This window comes from Gopherus flavomarginatus, chromosome 21 (assembly GCF_025201925.1).
Source record: "Gopherus flavomarginatus isolate rGopFla2 chromosome 21, rGopFla2.mat.asm, whole genome shotgun sequence".
Lineage (NCBI taxonomy): Eukaryota > Metazoa > Chordata > Testudines > Testudinidae > Gopherus > Gopherus flavomarginatus.
In genome coordinates this window covers 16,466,187-16,488,413 of record NC_066637.1, presented here as the reverse complement: position 1 = coordinate 16,488,413, position 22,227 = coordinate 16,466,187, and the positions used below count along the sequence as shown (strand labels likewise).

The 22,227-nt window shown below is 49.5% G+C and overlaps 1 long non-coding RNA gene across 2 annotated transcripts; it reads left to right on the top strand.

Moving 5' to 3' along the window:
• The first annotated feature begins 1,139 nt into the window (after window positions 1–1,139).
• Window positions 1,140–22,116, top strand: LOC127038650 (uncharacterized). 2 transcript variants are annotated; one of them, XR_007770755.1, is made up of 6 exons: window positions 1,140–1,561; window positions 3,046–3,280; window positions 4,254–4,405; window positions 17,472–17,894; window positions 19,165–19,218; window positions 20,471–22,116. It is a non-coding gene; the product is annotated as an uncharacterized LOC127038650 (long non-coding RNA). The 2 variants fall into 2 exon arrangements; XR_007770754.1 differs by lacking the exon at window positions 20,471–22,116 and having other exon boundaries at window positions 17,472–20,023.
• The last annotated feature ends 111 nt before the right edge of the window (window positions 22,117–22,227 follow it).

The following is a 22,227-nucleotide window of genomic DNA, read 5'->3' as shown; positions in this document are numbered from 1 at the left end:
CCTTCCAACATAGTCCCCTTTCTCTGAACTTGAGGTTCTTCACCAGGACCGAGGGATGCTCCACCATCTTCAGAACTTCCTAAAGAATTCTGGCAGGGTTTTTCTCCATCAATGCAAGCTTTCCATGGCCCTGCAAGGAGGTGTCCTTTTTGGAGCATTCCACTGCCTTCTGGAAAATGAGGCTCAGATTTTCCATTGTATTCTGGGATGGACCCATAGTGACCTTTTCATTCCCATGGGAACTAAAACTTCTGCAATGCTAATTTGTCATTTCCCACAACTTGGAAGTTGTCTGTTACTTGGGAACTCACGCCTGGAGCTAGTCTAAAAATGACAATATTTTGTGAGAAAGATTTAAAAAAATATATTTTTTTTCCAAAATGCCTTGTGATTTTTTTTCAGTATTTCAGTGAAAAATTCAAACCAAGAATTAATTTTGGTTTTTGAAAACTGTTTACAAATCAGGGTTTGAAAACTAAAAAGAGAATTTTTTTAAAGAAAACTGAATAGAAAAATGAAAATTTCAATCAAAAAGTGATTTTTTAAATCAAAACATGTTTCTGATATTTCAATGAAAAATGGAAAATTTAAAACAAAATGGATTTTTCCACTATTTCCCACAAAATTATGAGATTGACTGACAAATCATAAAACTTTCAGAATTCATCATCTGGGAGGGTCTTGATATTCACCTGCTGGATTTAGAGTCTGTAGGGATCACATTTTCAAGTTTTCCTCTGCAGCTACAAAACCTGCCTTCTCCTTCAAACAGACTTTGAAAGTCTCACATAATCACGTCTCCAGGAGCTGGGACTTTAAGAAAAACTCCCAAAATCATGAGAGTTGGCAACAGGGTATGCTAAAGCGACTAACTAGCAACTTAGAGGGCTACCCTTCATGTGAAAAAATTAAATTTTGGTTAAAACAAAAAAACATTTTTCATGAGAAAAAATGGGACGAAGAAAAAATCTTGACCAGTTCTATTCACTTCCCATATCTGCCGCTGAACAATACTTAACCGTTTTAAAGATACATTCTACCCAGCAGTCAAGGCCTGGGCCCTCTGCCAGCCCCAGGCGACCTGCAGTATCTCAAAGCGTGCAAACCTTACTGATGTTGTTGGAGTTGAGAACCCCAAACTCATCCTGTATGTGGGCTCTCAGATGACTCAACACAGCTACTGTGCCAAATATTGCCTAGCCCTTCATGTTTCGTTCCAGGCTGTGAATGTCACTTTGGCACGGTTGGGCATTCCTCGCCCACCAGCCTGTTGACTTTCAGTCTTGGGTGGAGTGGGTTTCATGGGATAATTGGATAAAGCAGCTCTGCCCTGAAAACTTAGCACCCCTAGAGACTTGTGCCATAAAATAAATCATGCCTTCTTGACTTTCATACTCTGCTCTCTCAGCCCCCAAGGGATGGCGTGCTCCGCTCCGCACAGCACATCTCCAAGCTGCAGGCAGTGCAACCTGCTATTTATGCCATCCCGTCTCGCCGAGTGCTGACAAAAAGGACAAATTTCCCCATCTGTGAGATGACAGTGATTCCGCCGGCAGCCCAGGTGATTTAGTGGCGTTGTAAAAGTGGTTAGCGGGTTACACGACAGCGGCGTGTTACTGGAAACGGTGTCGACTGCCAAAAAGCAGCGGCTGGGAGGGAGAGGGGAAGAGAGAGTGGTGGGGTAGGGGCAGCAGGCAGAGAAAGTAGAGAGAGAGGGAGGAGGAGAGGGGCTGAGTGATACAGAGAGAAAGGGGGAGAGCTGGATGTGCTTTGAGAGAGATGGAGGAACGCTGGGGAGGGGGGAATGAATGAATAGGGGAGAGACTGAGAGAGAAAGGAGGGATTGTGAGGGTAGAGAAGAAGGAAGAGGAGGAGGGGAGAGAGGGGCTGTGAGAGGGAGAAGGGAAAAGAGAGGAGGAGGAGAGGGACTGTGAGGGTGGAGGCGGGAAGGGAGAGGAGGAGGACGGGGCTGTGAGGGTGGGGATGGGAAGGGAGAGGAGGAAGAGAAGGAGAGAGCCCGTGAGGGTGGAGAAAGGGAGGGAGAGGAGGAGGGGGAGAGGGACTGTGAGTGGGAGGGCAGTAGAGAGGGACTGGGAGAGGGGGGGGTAGATGGTGTGGGGGGGGAATCTGGGATGTCTGTGAGAGAGATTCGAGAGCGTCAGAGGGAGTGAAAGAGGCAGAGGGAGAAGTGAGAGTGAAGAGCAGAGAGATGGAGCCGGATGCAGAGGGGTGTGCGAGGGAAATGGAATGAGATGCACCAACACGCACTTGCTCAACCTCTCTGAGGAGCAGAAATGATTACATTTCCTCCTCAAATCAATATTCATGAGCAAGAGACCTGAAGTCAGTTTCCCCATGCCACGTGCGGGGTGTTGGTACATCACTGAACCCACAGCCAGGGCCCTGCTGTCACCAAGGGCCAGAGCCTGAATCCATGGGAGTCTTACCAGGCCCCAGTGAGACCACCCATGACCACCCCGTTCCTGGAAGTTGCTTCCCCCACCCCTTCTCTTCCGGAGCTTTATCACGAGAATCACACCAGGTTAGACCGTGAGCCAAATTCTGAGAGGAGGGCGGGAGTGTGTGTGGGTGTCTGCAACCTTGAGTGGGTCTAAATAAGTGGTAAGGGGGCAGAATGCCCACCCTGGGGAAGGAGTTGGGAGAAGGGGTAAGTTACCTTCATCAGTCAAACTGGTTTGCCTTTGTCTGTACGTAGGGTTCAGCACTAGAGCAGCTACATCCTGGAGTAAATTGGGAGGTACTTCTAAGTGTAAACAGGCGCCACGTTGATCAGGGATCTCCAGCGCTATGAGCATGAGCTGCTGTAGCTTGAGCTAAAGAGTCAGGATCAGTAGCAGGGGTTATAACAGACTCATGTCCTCTTTGGATCGGGCACAAAGAGGGACGCATCACACACACTCACCATCAACAAAGCTTCTAAACTTGGCCGTAATACTCCATATTCAGCATTGCAACCCCCCAACTCACGAGATTTTAAGCATTAATAAAGTTTGGATTATTTTTCTTTGCCATCTGGTGTTGGAGCCTTGTAGAGCTGCATTTTCAAGCATTTTTCTGCAACCACGAGGCCTGGAAACTTGCTTTTCTTTTCAAATGAAAGTTGAGATGCTCTTCTGATCACTTGCCTCCCGGAGCACCCAAAAGTGTGACGACTCTTAACACTGCACATTAAAGGGAATAACTGTTGAGTGAAGGCTTCAACCCAGATGTCCTGCCTTAGCAGCCACGTGCGTAATACCTGGGCTGGATTCTTTCTTGGGTGAGGAGAAGTTGATGGACAGACTATAGCCATTCTGAGGTCTCTGGGAGAGGGAGGAATGAAAACCCTTTAACCCCATCCTGCTATCCAGCTGTCAAAACCTCCCTGTCTGCACCTTCCTAGCACTCCCCACCCTGCCCACTTCCACCACCAACCCTCCCTAATCACCCACTCCCACTCTCCTTTCCAAATGCAGGCATATGCCCCACAACAGCCATCCCGGCATCTCACCACAGAAGGGACATGCATTGGTGCCATGGTGAGGGCTGGCTGGCAGTTTTCTGATGGAAATTGTTCTCTGTCAGAGGTGCTGATTCCATGGGATTGAAATGTGCTGTGGGGATGTGTTAGTTCCATTGAACCTTTCAGTGGAAATCAGGCAGGTTTCTGGTAGTATTTTTGTCTGTATTCCTGCTCTCTCTCCTGCCTGCCTGCCTCCCCAGCTCCTTTGCAGCCAGCCTGGTGGGCTACTCCTGACCCCGTGGGTTCCAGGGGTCCCCAGCTGGCTGCCTCCCCAGCTAGTAACCCCTGGCTCCTATCTAGTGCTTTTCATCAGTAGCCCTCAAAGGAGGTCAGGATCTTTATTCCCATTTTACATCTGGGGAAGCTGAGGCACGGGAAGCTGACGTGACTTGCCCAAGGTCACCCAGTAGGACCAGTGGTGGAGCTAGGAATAGAATGCAGGTCATCTGAGTCCAAGTTTAGTGCTGTATCCACTAGGCAATACTGTCTCCCATGCTCTGTGGGCTTCTCAGAGAGCCAGGCTGCTAGATTGATGGCTAGTCAGCTCCCTGGGTTTTCCTGCTTCTCAGCTAGCCAGTTCCCTGAGCTACCCAGCAGTTCACCTGGCCAGTTCCCTGGGCTCTCTGAACAGCCAGCTCTGGGAATCCCTTCACGTGAATAATTTCATGTTTGTTACTTTTTGTTCTGATTTGGAATGAAAAAATATCAACAACATTATTTTGTTTTCAAGGATGGGGATTTCCATTTTACAGCCACATCCCATTTCTACTGGCTGCTGCACAGAGGAGATGATAGCCTACCACCTGGTAGCAGGTGATGGAGTTGCTTCTTTATCTCTAGTGCTCGGTTCAGTGCTGAAGGCCCTGGGTTCAAACACTGCTGGTGGGTGCACAGGCACTGACTTTTATTTTTCCTGGTGAGTGCTCCCTGCCATCCCAAGGCCCCACCCTCCTGTCCCTTCCCCCAAGGCCTGCCCCCACTCCACCTCTTCCTGCCCCTGAGCCTTCCTGCCAGCCACCGAACAGCTGTGGCTAATGGGTGCTGAGCACCCACAATTTTTTTTCTGTGGGTGCCTGAGCACCTATGGGCGAGTGTTTCAATCCAGCTTGGTGAGTGACTCGCCTGCAATACGATGTGAGTATTTTACAACTGAATTATAGAATCATAGAATATCAGGGTTGGAAGGGACCTCAGAAGGTCATCTAGTCCAACCCCATGCTCAAAGTAGGACCAATTCCTAGACAGATTTTTGCCCCCGATCCCTAAATACCTCCCTTAAGGATTGAACTCACATCCCTGGATTTAGCAGGCCAATGCTCCCCTTCCATTCCTACTGTGTTGTCCATGATGATAGTCATCATTCTGTGAGTGGGGGTTATTAGATAGTGGCACAGCTGGTGGATGGGGGCAGGATGCAGAGCAAGATCAATTCCGAAAACACAGAAGAGGGCCAGAGAGATTCTCATGCTTGTCAGAGGGCAGGCAGGGAATGGAGAGGTTTCCCCTGAACACGTGCTCTGGCTTCCCATGACAAGCGCCTCTGCTGTGCCAAAGAATAGAGCCAATCACCTGGCTTTGTTAGGGAAATTGGTTAACGATCTCTTCAGCAGATGGCAGCTCCTCGCTCCAGGGATGTTATCCAACTGTCTCAATTGCATGGAATCACACTCGAGGTGTTCTTGCTTTCTCTCCTTTCGGTGGCATTCAAGGCTCCTGTGCGACAGAAGGCTTTCAAAGCCAGGCCGCGCCGAAGTGGGGACCCTTTTGTCGCGCCGGCAGAGAGTGTAGGTCAATGGGATAAATTGTTCATTCAAGGTGCACGCTAGTGAGAGAGGAGAGAAAGAGATGTGCTCCCGTTCACAAGTGGCTGCATCGTGAACATCGGCGCACTCTGAGTGCCCCTTTCATAGGCTTTGAATGGGGCATAATAAACAGAGTGCTGGGCTCCATGATGGTGCTTTCACCAGAGCCCGGCTAATGACTCCACTCGGCTTCTTTTGGTCCCAGTCGGAATTCATTTACCCTGAGCTTCAAGGCTGCAGCGTGTGTGCGGAGCAGCGGCAGCCTCAGCTTTGGCCCAGGGACGGTCTTTTTGTTCCGTGTTTGGGCAGTGCCTGGTATGACGGGGTCCTGGTCTGTGAGCTGGGCTCCTAAGGGCTGTGATAATACAAATAATGAATAATAATAGTACGATTCCCCGTTCCTTCGACTGAGAGTGGGCCCTGAGCTGCTGGAGAGAGAGGAGCATGCAGGACAGGGGCTAGTGTCTATTCTGCCCAGCTGCAGTGAAGGGTGGGGTTACGGGTGGCAGGTATCATAGACTGGGGGAGGCTGTGCCTCCCCAAATAGCCTGGCATGGCCCCACCCACGTTATACCCCCAGACCGCTTCCTGCAGTTCCTTGGTCCTTCCCACTCTTCCCTAGCCCAGGCTGGCTGGGGTAGGCCGGCGGGACTCTGGGCAGCTGGTGCTGGGGAGCGTGCCGCTCGCTCGGGGCTCTGGGGTTGGGGGCACTTGGGCAGCCCTGGGCTGGGGTTGGGGAGGGCAGGAGCTATGGAGTGTGCATGTGTGCGCGAGCGTGCTCTGGGCTGGGTTCCTGCAGGGAAGGGAGGCAGAAGGGGAGGGCAAGGGGTGGGACCTTGGGCAGAAAGGGAGGGGCCGCGGGCTACCGGCTGCCCCGGTGGGGTTCCTAGGGTTTGCTGCTGCTGCTTCATTCTGATCCTGCTGTAACAGCTTATGCTGTGCCCAGCTCCTCGCCCCCCCACTAGCCAAAGGTTAAATGCAATGCCAGAATTATGCAAAGGGGCCTTAAAATAAGAGGATCCAGCCTTCTCCCTTGACTATATCGAGGTTGATCCTTTGATATGCCTGCCTGTTCTTTCCCAGGGGGACTGTTTGAGATGATGCCATCATGGTTTAAACACCATTAGGAACTGCATCCGATTGCTTCATGGTTTTGTTTTCCACTCATATAGGGTCACCATATTTCAGATTCCACCCGAAAAGGACACTGTGCGGGGGTGGGGAGGGAGCTGGGGGGGGGCACGGTTGAAGGAGGGGTTTACCTGCAGTAAAGGTACTCGCTGGAGGTGGGGGAGCATTGTCACTCCCTGTCATCATCAGGGCCGCCCAGAGGATACAGGGGGCCTGGGGTCTTCGGCGGGGGCGGGCCCTCACCGCTGAATTGCCACTGAAGACCCAGCATTTCGATGGCAGGTCCCAGGGCAGAAGGACCTCCCTCCCCCTGCCGCGGGTCTTCGGGGCACTTCAGTGGTGGTTCCGGAGTGGAAGGACCCCCTGTCACTGAATTGCCGCTGAAGACCTGGAGCAGAAGAATCTCTGCGGGCCTGGGCCCCGCGAGAATTTTCCGGGGCCCCTGGAGCAAGTGAAGGACCCTGCTCCAGGGGCCCCGAAAAACTCTCATGGGGGCCCCCGTGGGGGATGGCCCTAGTCATCATGGCAGGGCTGCTGGCATCAATCAGCACCTACCTGCAGGACCCTTTCCCCAGGGTGGGAGCCAGGGGCCTGGGTGGACGGGATCCGGCAGCTGTGGCTGCAGGGGATGGGCTCAACCAGCTGCAGGTGCAGGGAAGGGACCAACCGGGAAGTGGAGCAATCGGGGCTCTTTCTGAGCTGCAGCATCTGCTCTGCAAAAATCCAAGATATTGCGTTGTTTGAAAAATCTGCCAGGACAAAGGCTCAAAAAAGAGGCAGTGCCTGGGAAAACCGGGACGTATGGTAACCGTAATCTCTTCATGGCTGGCAGTATCATACTGGCAGAAGAGGTGGTTGCCTCGGGCAGCGAAATGCGAGTGGCTTCAGGCTGGTCAGGGTGGCTACCTGCCAGTTTGCCTTGGGCCACAGAACCCCTGGAGCTGACCCTTTCTGACGGTTTAATTCATCAGCTGCTTTGGCAATTGTCCATGTGGGGAAGCTTTGGCTTTGCAGCCCTGTCTTTCTGTCTGGTTGGTTTTCTTGCACATTTGTGTGTCAGTATTGGGACTGGCTCTGCATTTGCTGACCTCAGGAGCTCTGGGGAAATCACTGGCCTGTAGCTCATCTCTCATGCACCTGTGTAAGTCGGAAGACCATCTACTGAAGCTGATGGAGTAAAAATTTGTGCAAGTCAGATCAGAATTCAGCTTGTTTGAGTTAGGCAATTTCACGAACGTTTTTTTTTTCCACAGAGGCAGTCATTTGCTTTGCGCATCCGGCTTCACAAGGTTTTGATTTTGCACAAGAGGCAGGTAGCCCTTTCCCCCCGCAGTGAACACAGCAAGTTTACCCCCATCTGGAAGAAGACCAGCAGAGGCCTCAGAATTTGGAAACTCACAGCAAATCATCAGACACTGACACTGTATGGAATCTGGGGGACACTTTAGGTATTTTGAATACCAATATAGTAAAATGGCAGTGGGTTGTGCCAGATATGCCATGTGATGTATCTGCAAAAGTGTGATCATTTGCTGAGTACGATAATCTCCTTTATGTGTTTGTATCACCTTTGTATTGTAAGTTATATGTATGGTATGTCCAGGGCTGCCCAGAGTGGCGGGGAGGCAAGGGGGGCAATTTGCCCCAGGCCCCGCAGGAGCCCTGTGAGCCCTGGCCCAGCAGCGGTCCAGGTCTTGAGCCGGCATTTTGGCAGCGGGGGGCCCTTCAGTGCTGCTGAAGATGCGCAGCGACTGAAGGCCCCCCCCTGTCGCTGAAATGCTGCCGGAGACCTGGACCGCCACTGGGTGAGCCCCCTGAATCCTCTGGGCGGCCCTGGGTATGTCTGTAGTTCCAAACTTGTGCTGTGCATCTGGGTAACACCCCCAGACAAATTCGCATGAGCACTGCCTAACTTGCTTGATGGCCCATCAACTATAGAACTGACCCATTGAGAGAAGAAAAAGGATATACTTTGTCATAGACTCAGCAAGGCATGCAGGGGCTGCCTATGAATCATAGACTCTCAGGGTTGGAAGGGACCTCAGGAGGTATCTAGTCCAACCCCCTGCTCAAAGTGGGACCAATCCCCAGACAGATTTTTGCCCTGATCCTTAAATGGCCCCCTCAAGGATTGAACTCACAACCTTTAATCACAGGGGGGAGTGACTTTTAAAACAGTCTTAAAACTAATCAATTTATGAGATCATCTCCTTCCAAATGAGTTAGTCTTGGCAGATTTGATGGGATCCTGGTGTTTAGTGCATTATGCCCTCCCTGCTCCTGGCATGCTGGTCGTCAATCTTCCCCTCTTTCCAATCTCCATCTTTGCACTCTCATCTTTCAAGAGGCTGATCAGTATTATCCCTCCAGGCAGGCACTCAGATACCACGCTGAGGAGTGTGGTGTAAACACCTAGCTAGACAGATATAGATGTCTTGTCAGATCTGGATTAGGGCATGGGACTGAGATCAAATCAGTGCCTGGATTCGGGTTCAGTTTCCTGCTCCTGTGTTACCTTGGGCAAGTCACTTCCCCTCCCTGGGCCTCAGTTTCCCCAATGGGGATGTTGGGAGGACACATGCACTAAAGATGATGAGGTGCTCACATATTTTGGTGATGGGGGCCAAGGCTTGGATATGAGCCTCTACGTCAATCCCCAAATGTAGTGCGAGTTCCGTCATCACGATCCAAGAATGGGACGCCAATGTGTGGCTGGATCTGTATCTTCTTGTTCTTTTTTGGGAGTTCACCTATAAAGCCTATTGAGGGAGGGGGCCAAGTGTGCTCCTCCGTGTGTGTACAGTGTGACAGGTATTGTAATCTGAGGCAGTATCTTAGGGGACCAGAGTGTAGAAAGTTGCTCTCCCTTTAAGTATAACTGGGGGACGGGGATTGTATGCAACTCCAGGGCGTGTGTGCTGGTGTGTACCAACCCCACACGGAACAACAAAGGGTTAAGGAGCTGCTCTGGACTCAGCCAGCCAGCCCCACCCTCCCACACCTGCAAGGCATGCACAGGCTGCAGGAGGAGCAGAGCTGCTCACTTGTGGGCAGACCAGGGAAGAGAACAAACCTTCAGCTCCTGAGGAAAGGGCTGACTGAAGGTAGGAGCTTCCCCAATGGCCACTCCCTGAGGGAAGGCAGGGACAGATTCTGATGCACCCTGAAGGGCAAGGTCACCATTCCTCTCTATTCCCTAGGAACTCCATTTATTTGCCATAATTCCCCTTGCTTTTTGTCCATGGACTACGTTGCAAGGAGAGAGGCTTTAAAGTGACCTGGACACAGGGCCAAGTCCCAGGAACTGGCAGGTTCAGAGGTGCAGTAGCCATCAGGGAGAGAGCTGCCATGCCACGCCCGCCATGAGGAGGCGCCAGCAGTGAGTCAGCCCCTTCACAGGGCAGGGTTACCACAGCTGTGGGGGTGGGAGGATGATTAAGGTGAATTGCTTAGGCTGTAAACACCTCCAGAGTGGTACCACACCCCTGGGGAGGTGAGTCTGTGTTGGTTCAAAGTGGGTTTTCCAGGGACCATCAGATAAAAGAGATTTTGATATAAAATGGCTGGATTTAAACTGATTCAGGGCCTTCTTTCTGATCCTGCCCCCGCCTGCGACCCTGCAGAAGCATCGGAAAGATCTTGGCCTATTAGGCACCACAAGACTGATGGGAGACTCCTGGCATGTTTGGTGTGTGTTTAAATCTGTTTGCTGTTTTTAGCATGTTTTCTCTGGGACGCTTTTACCTTAAGAATAAACGTGCTTGTTTCGAAAGAGCTGTGTGGGAACTTGTAACTGCTGGCAGCACACTGTTCATAGGTCTCAGGGAGACAGAGCAATGCACGGGTGCTGGTCATTAGGCAAACTGGCTTGCTGGGGGTATCACAGTGCAAGGCAGGGAGCTGTGCAGTCGTAAAACTCCTGGTCAGAAGGGAGGAGGACAAGGGTCCCTGCCCAGGAGACAGCTGGAGACCTCAGATCTGGCTGGCTACTCCTGGAGTGGAGCATGAAAGTGAGGGAGGAATACCGGTGCAGTTATCCTGAAAGTGTGACATACAGCACCAAACGTCCCACTAGCATGCAGCAAACAGGAATGAATACAACCTTGGTGCATTAGAATCCTACTCCTCCGGTAGGGAATTTCCTGCCTGCAGGGTGAATTCCACTGAATTACATTGAGATCCTGTATAAAGACACTCCAGGACAGGACAGGTTCTGGGATTGTCAGTAATAAATCTTCGGCCACATCCTCAGCCTCTGAGAAAAAAATGATTCAAAGTGGAGAGTCAGGATTTTTGCTTAGCCACACAGTAACATCCCAGGAGCATGAGAGGCCAGGACAGGAGAGAGGTGGATCAGAGAAACCTTTCTTGCTTGGGGCACGTGGGGTCCCCCATCCCTCCTCCAGCCCCTCCCAGACCATTGGCTCAGGTGAGCAATAACATTTGTTGTGGTCTCAGTGTGGTAGTGGGTGGTGGTGATGATGTGGTTGTGCTATTAATGGCAGGAAGTGGGTTGTGTTGCTGGTAGTGGGTACTGTTGTTAGTGGGTGTTTGAGTTGGTGGTGGTAGTGATGTTGGTGTTACTGAGTGGTTGTGGTGTTGTTGACACTAGTGGGGGTTAGCGGTGGTAGCAAGTGGTGGTAGTGGAGGCTGTTGCTGGGGGTAGGGTATGGTTTTAGTGGTGTTGGTGGGTGGTAATAGTGTTGGTGGCAGTGGGTGGTGCTCGTGGATTGTGTCATTGGTGCTAGTTGAGGTTAGTGGTGGTAACAATGACAATAGTGATTTGATCCCTTACGTGGCTCACCAGGATCACAATCAGAGCTGGTTCCTGGGGTGGCACCACCTGTCTGACCAAAACCAGAAGGAGAGAGAGAGCCCATGTTCGCTCAGTCTCCTCACTCAGCTAAACATCTCAGTCATTAAGAAAGAAGACATTGGAGTGAGGGCCAGCTGCCAGTTCAGGCTGACTTCAAAGAGCCTCTGATACCGTGCGCCTGACATTCCCCTAATCTCTTCCAGCATTTGGTAAGAGCCATATAAAACCTGTCGACCATCAGTCTCACCTCTGACACTGCTGTACTCATGGGGATGCACTGCTTGGAGGACAGCACTGCTTTTCCCAGCCCCATGACACATGGCACTTACCCCACCATCTCCCACACACAGACCGGCTTTTGCAACCAGGAATGCCTGGAAAGAAATGGGCAAGATGTGGCCAAAGCCAATAATCACTCTGAGCTCATGTAGAGGCCATTCCAGGTGGGTGTAGCAGTCCATTTCGGACTTTACTCCTCCTCCTTCCAGGGATAATGTAACCAGAGCCCATGCCACTCTGCTCAGAAGTTCTGCTTAGTTCTTCTTTTCAGGATTAAGCATAGAATCCATTACAGGTGGGCACAGTCTCCAATTTGGGTTGTACCCAGAGAGGTGGGCCTGGCATTCCAGCGCAGATTTTCTATCTCCTCCCATGGGATTGGGCCCTGTGTCTATTCCCGTTGGGCACAGAAATCTAGTTCAGGTACATCTCCTTCCCAGGGCCCACTCCAGGTGGGGACAGAAGTCCATTTCACTGTCTGAAGAAGCATTCCCTTTTATTGGTTGCAGTTTTGCACCAATAAGAGCATTTGCTATTCTCCTGTTGATAAACTTTCAATCAGCTACTCAGGGCTCAGGAATGATACCAGGTGACTTAGGCGACCAGTCAACACACAAAACAAATCCCAAGTAACCACCGTGCTCATGTTCTGGGATAACCCACAGGTTACCCTTTGTTTGGATAAATGATATAAGGACCAGTTAGGAATTAGGAGGAAAGATCCGTATTGCTTCGTTGACAGTTTGTGAACAGGAAAGAGGGCGACATTGGTGAAACAACAACTTTGTCATGAAAATTTCACCTGTAGTCACAGCCTGATCAGCCTCCGAGGAAGCATGTTCTTGAAACTACAGCATGAAGCTACCATTCAGGAGACCTGGGCTCGATTCCTGGCTCTGACACAGACCCCCCCGCCCCCAGTTTGATAAGAGGGAGCTCACCTGTAAAAAGGATATGAGAGTTCCTTACTGGTCACAAGAACGTATAACCACAAATGCTGCTGGGAAAAGGTACAGAAGGGAGAGGAACTGATATAACTCAAAAGACTGTGTTAAAATCATGCTTGGTAAAAACAGATGATATGGAACTGGAAATTCCCAAATAATGGTATATTCAGGCTAAGTGATAGCCACCTAATAAGGGATAAGATATTCCATCCATTACTCTGTCTTTGGGTCCTTAAAAAAACAAAAGGAAGAACAAATGGAGGCTGCTGGACCAAGCTTTCCCCATCATGGCTGCCACCCCTCTGGGACCCCCACGCCTTCTTTGTCGTAATCCTGAGGGATGTCCTGACCAGCTCAGGGCAGAGAAAGGGACCCAGATGACATCGTCACCCGCTGCCAGCTCCAGCTCAATCCCAAACACCTCCTGAAATAAAACTGGATCTGACTTTATCAGACTGCAGCAGCACCTGCCAAAGGGGCAGGAATTGTCATCTTTCAGGCCATCCAAGAAACTAGACCAACCAGACAAGCAGGGCTGGCTCTAGCTTTTTTGCCACCTCAAGCAAAAAAACCCCCAAAAACCACCAGGGTGCAGGAAGGCCAGAGCAGCGAACCAAAAAAACCCAACAAACAAACAAAAAAACCCACCAGGGTACAAACTTTCGGTGCCACTTACTTGGCGGCTCGCAGCTGCCTCCCCCGGCTGTGCTGGCAAGCCTCTGGGTGGGCAGTGGCTGCACTCTGGCTAGCAGGACTTCCTGTGCTGCAGACATGCCCCGGGCAGCGGAGTGCGGGCCTCGGCTAGTGGGGGAGAGGGAGGACAGGAGAGAGAGAAGGGGGGCAGCCAGGGCTTCATTCAAGTGGGGCGCTTGTGAGGAGGGCTCAGCGCCGCTCCCGCCCACAGGTGAATTGAAAGTCATCGGTTGGCAGGGAGGGAAGGACACAGGCTGCCAGGCTTGCTGAAGACCTGGCACTGGCTGGGGCAGATGGAGTGCGAAGCCTGCTCCCAGCAAGGAGCTCTTCTCCTCCGCGCTGCCCTGTGAAGTGGCACACTGAAAGTCATCGGCGAAACAAAAGAAAAACAGACAAAGAAACAAACAACGAGAAAACAGGGCGCAGGGCGGCTGGCAGCGAACCAAAAAAAAAAAAAGTGTCCGGGCCACCCTAGGATTGGGCGGAATGCCGCCCCTTAGAATCTGCTGCCCCAAGCACAACCTTGGTCAGCTAATGCCTGGAGCTGGCCCTGCAGACAAGGGGGTTTTCCTTCTAAAACTCTCGCCAGCTAAAGGGAAAGGATGTTAAGGCTTTTATTTTATTCCATACTTTACGTTTCAGAGGCTTTACCTGCTTTTCGGTATCTGAAATAAAAAAGTCGAAAGGCTTTTGAATGGTGTTTGCCATGGTACTAAGCAGGCTCCGGGCTCCGTATACTAAACCCCGAGCCTTGTTTAGCACTGTTTAATGATAGACAGCAACTGATTTTCTCTTAATACCTTTGGCCTATCAGCCCCTGGCTACGTCACTCAATCACGCTCTGTTTCCCATCTGTGAAACGGGGGGATAATCATTCCCTACCTCCCTGCGTGAAGATCAATTCATGAATGGGTGGGCGGTGTTCATCTCCTGTTGTGAGAGACGCCAGAGAAGTGCCTAGTCCCATAGACTCATTAACTGGAAAGCCGCTCAGCGTGAGTGGGGTGAGGAAGAGTCTAAATGCAGACGCTGGCTCCCGTTCGTACAAAGGTTCTTAATGCCATTTTATATGCGTCCCCTTCTCTATGTATATTAAAGAAATGGAGAAAATAAATTGAAATGAAATTGAATGGGGAGCTCTGGCGTGTGAACAGTGCAATGTGACACTCAAGCCTTTGTCCTGAAGTGCCGGGGATTTGCATGGATCTTTGCTGTTCCTGGCACTTAGCACTGAGGATACAGTATTAAGATGCATGTTTTATCATTATGTGGATTTAAGTGGCATTGTGGGAAATAAATGAGGGGGTGAATTTTAATGCCAGAGAGATGAGGGAATAAAGGCTGTGCATGCGGACAAGGATGATGCGAGGAAGTGCTGTGCAATCTTGGCTTCATAAAACCTTCCCAATGCCCTGTGATCCTGCAGCACTCCTTGTACACCCCAGTCCTCTCCAGCTGCCACCCCACGCCTAACCTCCCATCCCTGTGGGCTTGCCCAGGGTTACCCCAGCTCCATCTAGCCTCTGTGCTCTTCCCAATCCGGCATCAGGCCAGGAGACAGAACCAAGACAACATTGGTGGCACTGGAGGAGGTGATCCTCTTGGCCAAATACTAGGGCCCGTTCTCCCAGGTTTGCACTGCTGGGCCTCTGTCTAGCCAAGTGACATGGTCACTTATTTCTGCTGCCCAGCCACAGAGTTGTGGCAGGGGCTGGTGGGATTGCACTGAGATGGCGTCGACTGTCCCTTCTCAAGCTGCCCCAGAGAATCATGACTGGCTCCTTCACACCCAAGCTTTGACCTGTGCAGTCCCACGGGGATCTGTCCTCTCCTTCATCCTGTTCCACATCCATCCATAGCCACTAGCCTGGATGCAAATGCTAGCAGTAAACGGAGGACACCCAGCTCTGTACTGTGCCTGCAACAGGCTCATGCCGCGCTGTCCCCCAAGAGCTTGGCTGAGACCAGCAACTGGATGTACTTGGAAAAGCAGAATCCTGGGAAGGCCTGAGATGATGAGACAAGGAGAGGGAGGCACTGCAAGGAACTCCTGGCCTCCAGAACATCCTCCTTCATTGAGGTCATCTGGCCTGACATCAGTAGGATGCTCCACAGCCACAAAACACGAGCTTTCTGGCTCTGGCTGGCAAGAAAGCAGCTGTTCAGACATAGTCACAGCGCTCCACAGAGCCAGGGCCTCTGGGCTCAGTTACTGTAATGCTCTGTGCGTAGGAATGAAGCAGCCAACCTTAAAACAGCTGCAATTAGTTCGGCACAGCAGCTCAGCCAAACAGACTGCCCTTCCCAGGGCTCTCCACTCTTCACTGACTACTCAGTGAGCACTGGGACAAATTCAAGGCATTGGTCGTGAAGCCTTCCATGGGACCGATCCATGTTACTGAAGGGTCTTCTCAACCTGTGTCCTCATGACACGTGACACTTTCTTTCCACTGAGACAGTGGACCCATCAGCTTCAAGAGTGAGTTTCCTAGATGCTTGGGACAGAGGTCTTTTGGAGACTGACTTGTGAATCTTTCTCCCAGAGGGGATCAGATGAGTTTGAACCTCAACGCCTTCAGAGAAAAATGCAACACCCTCATCTGCAACTGTGCCTGCTTGCTATAACACACAGAAAACCCCAAGAACAACAGAAGCCCCAGTCCCTGCTGTCTGGAGGAAAGAGAGAGAAGCACACCTTATTTTGGCTAGCACTCGGATACCACGGTGATGGGCTCTCACATACGAACCTAGGTAAATGAGACATCTGGTTTCCTCATCGTTTAAAGGCAAGGGGTGGGATTTTCAAAAGCACCCATGTGACTTAGATGTGCAAATCCGATTGGCTTTTAGTGAAACTTGGGCTCCTAAGTCATTTAGATACTTCTGGAAGCCCCAGGCAGCATGACTGCTCCATGGAGTTCTTACCTGTAAACGATGGAGGAGGAATGTTGTGTTTTCAGTTTGCATGGCACAATGCCGGACCACCTCGCTTTTGAATTTAAGATAGTGATATGTGGGGCATTGTACAAGTTATGTCAAAAGTCACATGACTAACCGTGTCTGGGGTGTGATGATGTGTAGGATGGCCCTGGAAGGAATCCATCGCAGACAGAACAGATATCATGTAAGTCACAGCATCTTAACATCATGATTAGGCATCATACAGGCCTGGTTTTGCTTTGTGCTGGGATGCTCTAGCAAAGAAATGGTTAGCTCTTGAAAGGTAACACGAGGTTGCCTTGCAGAATAAAGACACTATAATAATAATGAATAATCTGCACTATTGCATCTGATTTTCCTGGAGGATCTCAAATTGCTGTGTTTGGTCTCAGCATGTTTACCACCCTTTTACCATTTAGATCTTAGTTTGGGCACAGTCATTCAGACCAGATGTGAATACTGGGCTGTTGCATGCAGAGATGGCTGGATAATAAAATACACAAGGTATCTGGTCTCCTAAATGCTTAAAGGCAACTTGGCTCCTCCCTGGAGTTTGTCCTTCACATGAGAAATAAGCAAGGTTGAAGGAAGTAAGAACCAACCTGAACCTTGGTTCAAAATTCAAACCAAACTCTTTTGCAAAGCTTGAAAGTTTTGCCTGCCTCTTTTCTTCTATAGCAGCACAGAGGCTATTCTCTCTGCAGGTCTCCAGCCTCACCAGAAGCGGAAAGTGCTAGAAATCTCATGAGAGGCTACTTTAATGAGATTCTCAACCCTCTGCAGACTCAGGAGATCCAAAGAGTTTGGATCCAATCTAAAGAAATAGCTTGAGCTCCTGGGATGCTTATCCACTCTGGATTTCTGAACTCTCAGGTTCTCCTACCACTAGCAATGGTCACGTAATGGGACTACAGGGCATGCAGTCACCAGAAAATCATAGGTAGGGATCTTGTGACTGATGCAAAGGAATGCCCAGAGAGCAGTGTGCCATATTGTGTGGGCTTTGGGGACATTCCAAAGCATTCATTTAAATGTCATGAGTTTGAGAGAGAAGCGCAGGCAAGGATGATTTTTGGCTCCTAGCTGAGGAAGATGCAAAGAGTGCCTGAATGGCTGAGGAGACAGATAATGGGACATGGGATCTGGCATTATTAATTTGTGTCGCGGTGGTGCCTGGGATCCAGTCATGGACCTCAATCACCCCTGTAATTTCAGTTGGATAGGGTGTTCTTCTGCATCGTCATTTAGCAATGTGGTGTCAGACCACTTCTGCCTTCCCTTTGTCATCAGTGTTGGAGTCACATTTGCTAATGCCCTTTCTTTTCACTTTCCCCCTGCAGACCCTTTTTGCCTTCACCCCCAGCCTGTGACACTGGACTGAGGGCTCTGTAGACTGTACTGTACTGTGACTAACCAGCAGGAATCACTGCTTGAGGGATAAACATCTGGCCTTCTCCTCAGTCCTCTTCCCTGGAAGCTGTGCATGCCACCTTCATCAGTGCAACAAATCCACTGCGTGATCAGCAGAGCAGCTGGACCGCTGAGGAGCTCATATCTCTCAACCTGCCACGGCTGAAAGGAAAGATGTGGAACTGGACATTTAAAATGTATAACAGAGACTCAAAGGAGAGACATCGAGATGGTAACACAGGGAGGAGGAAGCTGGCAATGCTGTGGGCTTCATTTCTGTAACATGGATGTTTTCCATTATCCGAGCTCCACAGTTCTGTATTTTCAGTATTGTACCAGTAGGAAGAGAACAGGTGCAGAGGTAAATCTGGGTCTGAAACAGAGCTGGGCCTAAACCAATACCTCAGTTCCGGACAAACCTGAACCCTGGCGGAGTTCGGATCTGAATCTGAGCTTTGCTGGTGCGGGCTCCTCTTTAGACTTAACAAGGCACAGCTGGCGTGTAATCCCAGATGAGTGGTCTGGATGTCATGTCAGTGCAGACAGTGCCCCGAGATAAACAATACTAATTTAACAGGACCCAGCACCAGCACCACATGCTGTGCGTGGAGGAGTGATGGGGGGCAGTTCATAACTAAGGCAGGTGCGATGTCCTTGAGAGATAGATGTTGGGGAGAACATAGAATCACCAACAGAATCTCATTTTTGAGCCTATTAATACAAAGTTTTGTCTACTTTACAAATAAAAATAGATTCACTCCACCATCTGCCTGCCAGCTGCTCTTCTGTCACTCCAACTAGGGAACAAGTGTGTCCTATCCCTCACACCTTCTGCAAGATTCATCATTCTATTTTTTTTTTGTAGATTGCTTGGCTGATGCCATCCGCAAGCAGCAATTATTAGCTTCTCCAGCTAGGAATGGTGCCCGTTTGTTATGAATATCTTCACAAGTTTCCTCACAGTTCGGACAGAGAATCCTGGGGTGGGTGGGTTGCTGGTATTTCTGTTTGTGTGGTTTTGGGTTTTTGCTGCTGTTGTTGCTTTCCTCTTGCAGCCTTGGATGTTGTCACCCAGTGACAGGCTGATGAAAGTTGGTCAGAAAGGAGGATGCAGAGACAGATTTGGGCAAAAGAAAAAAAAAAGAAGTAACAAGAAGGCGGTCTGGCATTTTCCTAGCATATTTCCCCTTGATTATTCAGTTCCATCTTCTTCTGTACTGAAGTGTCAAACGCCCCCATCCCTGATTTCTGCCTACCTTCCCTTGCAGAATGATTAATCCACTCCATAGTTTCTGCAGGATTCTGGGAAATCCTGTCAGAGTCTCTGATAAACTTTCTTTTGGATCTGACACAGTCATTGCTAAAGGGCTGGTCCTGGGCCCTTTGAGTCCAGACCTTCGAAGGATACTCTGAGAGTTAGATGTCTAAACACATTTGAGGATTGTTGGGGATTGGTCCTGCTTTGAGCAGGGGATTGGACTAGATACCTCCTGAGGTCCCTTCCAACCTTGATATTCTATGATCTGGGCTTTGCTCTCTCTATGGTCCGCAAAGTGGGAGCCATTTTTTCAATCTTATGGGTTCTACAAAGGCCCCTGATTATCTGTGTTTAACCTCTGGCAGGAACTCCCTTTGGGCGATCAGCATGATTGAGTAGCTAGAGCACTGGACTGCAAGGTAAGAGAGCTGTGTTCTGTTCCGGGTTCTGCTGTGTTGCCTCCTCTCCTTCAGCTGCCTTGTCCATTTAGAGTATGAGCTACATGGGCAACCATCTCTCACAACGCACGTGGACAATGTCCAGCACCATAGGGCTATAATCTCCGTTGTTACTGAAGTACAAATGATAAATAATAGGAACACTTTGCTGTAGCAGCTGCATGGACCTGCATGGATGAATAGGTGCTCAGCTGAGTGTGGTATAAATGTATAGAAGTGAGGAATTAGGAACGACCATAGCAGGTGAGTCCAGTAACCCATTTCTGACAATGGTCAGTACCAGACACTTGACAAGAAGTTGCAAAAATATCTCGAATGGAATTCTCTGCCCGTTGGTGATGTATCTTCCTATCCCTTGTTAGTAAGTAGCTGGCTTATACTGTGAATCATAAGGTAGGATTTCTATCTATCTATCTGCCCACCACTGCCCCAGTATCTGCACAGCTAACAAGCTGTAATATATTTAGCCTCACAAAACCTCATTTGACAGCTGAGAATTGAGGTACGGACACAATAAGTGAGTTGGTCAAACAGGGAACATGTGGTAGAGCAGAGAATTCAACTCCCGTGTCCTGAGTCCCAGGCTGCCATTAGATTAATAGATTCTAGGACTGGAAGGGACCTCGAGAGGTCATCGAGTCCAGTCCCCTGCCCTCATAGCAGGACCAAATACTGTCTAGACCATCCCTGATATACATTTATCTAACCTACTCTTAAATATCTCCAGAGATGGAGATTCCACAACCTCCCTAGGCAATTTATTCCAGTGTTTAACCATCCTCACAGTTAGAAACTTTTTCCTAATGTCCAGCCTAAACCTCCCACTGTACTGGGGGCATGGGTCAACCATGTATGGCTGTACAGTGCAGATATCCTTCAACACAGCCAGCTCAGATATTTTCATCAAAAAATAATTGTGACAGAAAATGGCTTTTCATCATAAAATAAAAAATGTCTCTGAAAAATTTTCATTTTAGACAAAATTTTCAGTGCAAAAAAAAATTGAGGTTTAATTTTTTTTTTTAAAATGGCTTTCGGAAATCAAAGATTTTTCAGCCCCGTTTTGCTGTAGTTGAAAACACCAAAAATATTCACTGGAAAGTCCAACATTTTTCTACATTTCCCACAGAAAACAATTGTCAGTTTCAACTGGCTCTAATAAATGTAGTGTGATAGCAACTTCAATACTGGATCTTGGTGCATTAATTTACAGAGCCGTGGATAATCTGGAACACTACAGTGGAGTCAAGAGGTACTAATATATGGAAGCAGAAATTGGATGACTGCATGGAATTTGCAACAGTACATTAGAAGAATGTTAAGCTCTCTGCTTGGAGTGGGCAAATGTCCTTTGGGAATTCAAGAGGGAATTTTTCACAGATCACGCTCCTTTCCCCCGGATTGGTAATGGGCTTTGGTTTCTATATAGCAGCAGTTTTGCCCTCCTCTGACTAAGTATATAGGATACAGAGTTAGCATCAGGCTGTTCAAGAAACAAAGGCCTGATACAGGCCCCACATGGGTATGTGAGAGAACTAGACTCCAGCGCAGTTCTTGGGCATGGTGGAGGGGACCATTTCATTAATTCTACAAACTATCTTAGATACTTCTGCGGCCCCCGTTAGTGCAGTCTCCAAGCACCTTGTGAATTTATCCTTCCTGTGGGGTCTCGCAGTGCTGTCATGCCTACATCATAGGTGGGGAACTGAGGACTGGAGAAGCTAAGTGACTTGCCCGAGTTCACATAGGAAGTCTGTGGCAAAGCAGGCATTTGAACCCAGGTCTATCCAGCCAGAGCCCGAATGTCTACACTGCAATTTTACCCCACCACCAGCCCATGTCAGATGACCTGGGCCAGCCGCGGGGGGTTGAGTGCAGCGTAGACCTACACAGTAACTCAAGCATGGCTTGGCAGTGTCGCTGCTCACAGCCTGGCTAGGCTAACCCGGGTGCCAATCACCTGAGTTAACTCTGCAGTGAAGATGTGCTTTAAAGGGCACAGTCCTTTCTGACACGTAAGCCAAGAGCCCCTTATTTCAGTTGCCACCTTTGCCAGGCTAATATCTCCTCTTTCCCTTCCCCATGGAGGCAGGAGTGGGTGTGAAGGAAACGGTTTGGTGTGGAGGTTTGTGAGCAGCAGCTGTTGGGGAGTGTGGAGGGAGAGGCTAAAAATGTTACAATGTTTGTGTGGTTCGTGCTGGACGAATGCAGAGCAAGATCAACAGGGAGAGAGATCGTCTGCTTCCCCCCCCCCACCTGGCATCTCTTCCAACCGCATTTATTATAATTGTCATGCAGCCTCCTCCTCGGCGAAGGCAGAGGCGCCTGTCTCCGGAATTATTTTTACAATCTCTGTTTGGCACTGATATCGCTCCCCTCACAAAAGCCATTTCTATAAATAACTCCAGCCTGTGCTCTTCATTTCTCTCCCCATCCGCAACCTTTCCTTTAGTATCTCTCCAGCTCCTTTCTGGCTTTCTTTCCCAGTTCTCTGTGGTCCGGCCCTTTGCCTGAGAACAGAAGTGGGCCTAAGAGCACAGGAATTACCAGACCAGATTATATTAGGAGTCCAGCTACCCCAGTACCCTATCCCCCATTAACTGCTTCAGAAGAAGGTGCTTGAAACTTTGTAATGGATAATTTTGGACTAACCTGCCCATAGTTTGTCCCTAAGCTCCATCAGTTAGTGGTGGGTTCATGTCCCTTTTACATTTCTATCCTGTCTAACAGAACTGTGGATTTTCTCTTTATGTATTCAAATGCCTCATTCTTGTTTGATTCCTGCTGGGCTATTGACTTTAATGACCTTGTGGCAGTGAGTTCCACAGGTCAGTCATGTAGTTGGATTAAACAAATGTATTTCCTGGTATCCATTTAATGTAACTTCTGTCAGTTTCATTGGCTGCCCTCTTGTTTGCAGACCCCGCCTGCGCTGTTACTTCTCTTTACAGACTGCAGGTTCATTTACCT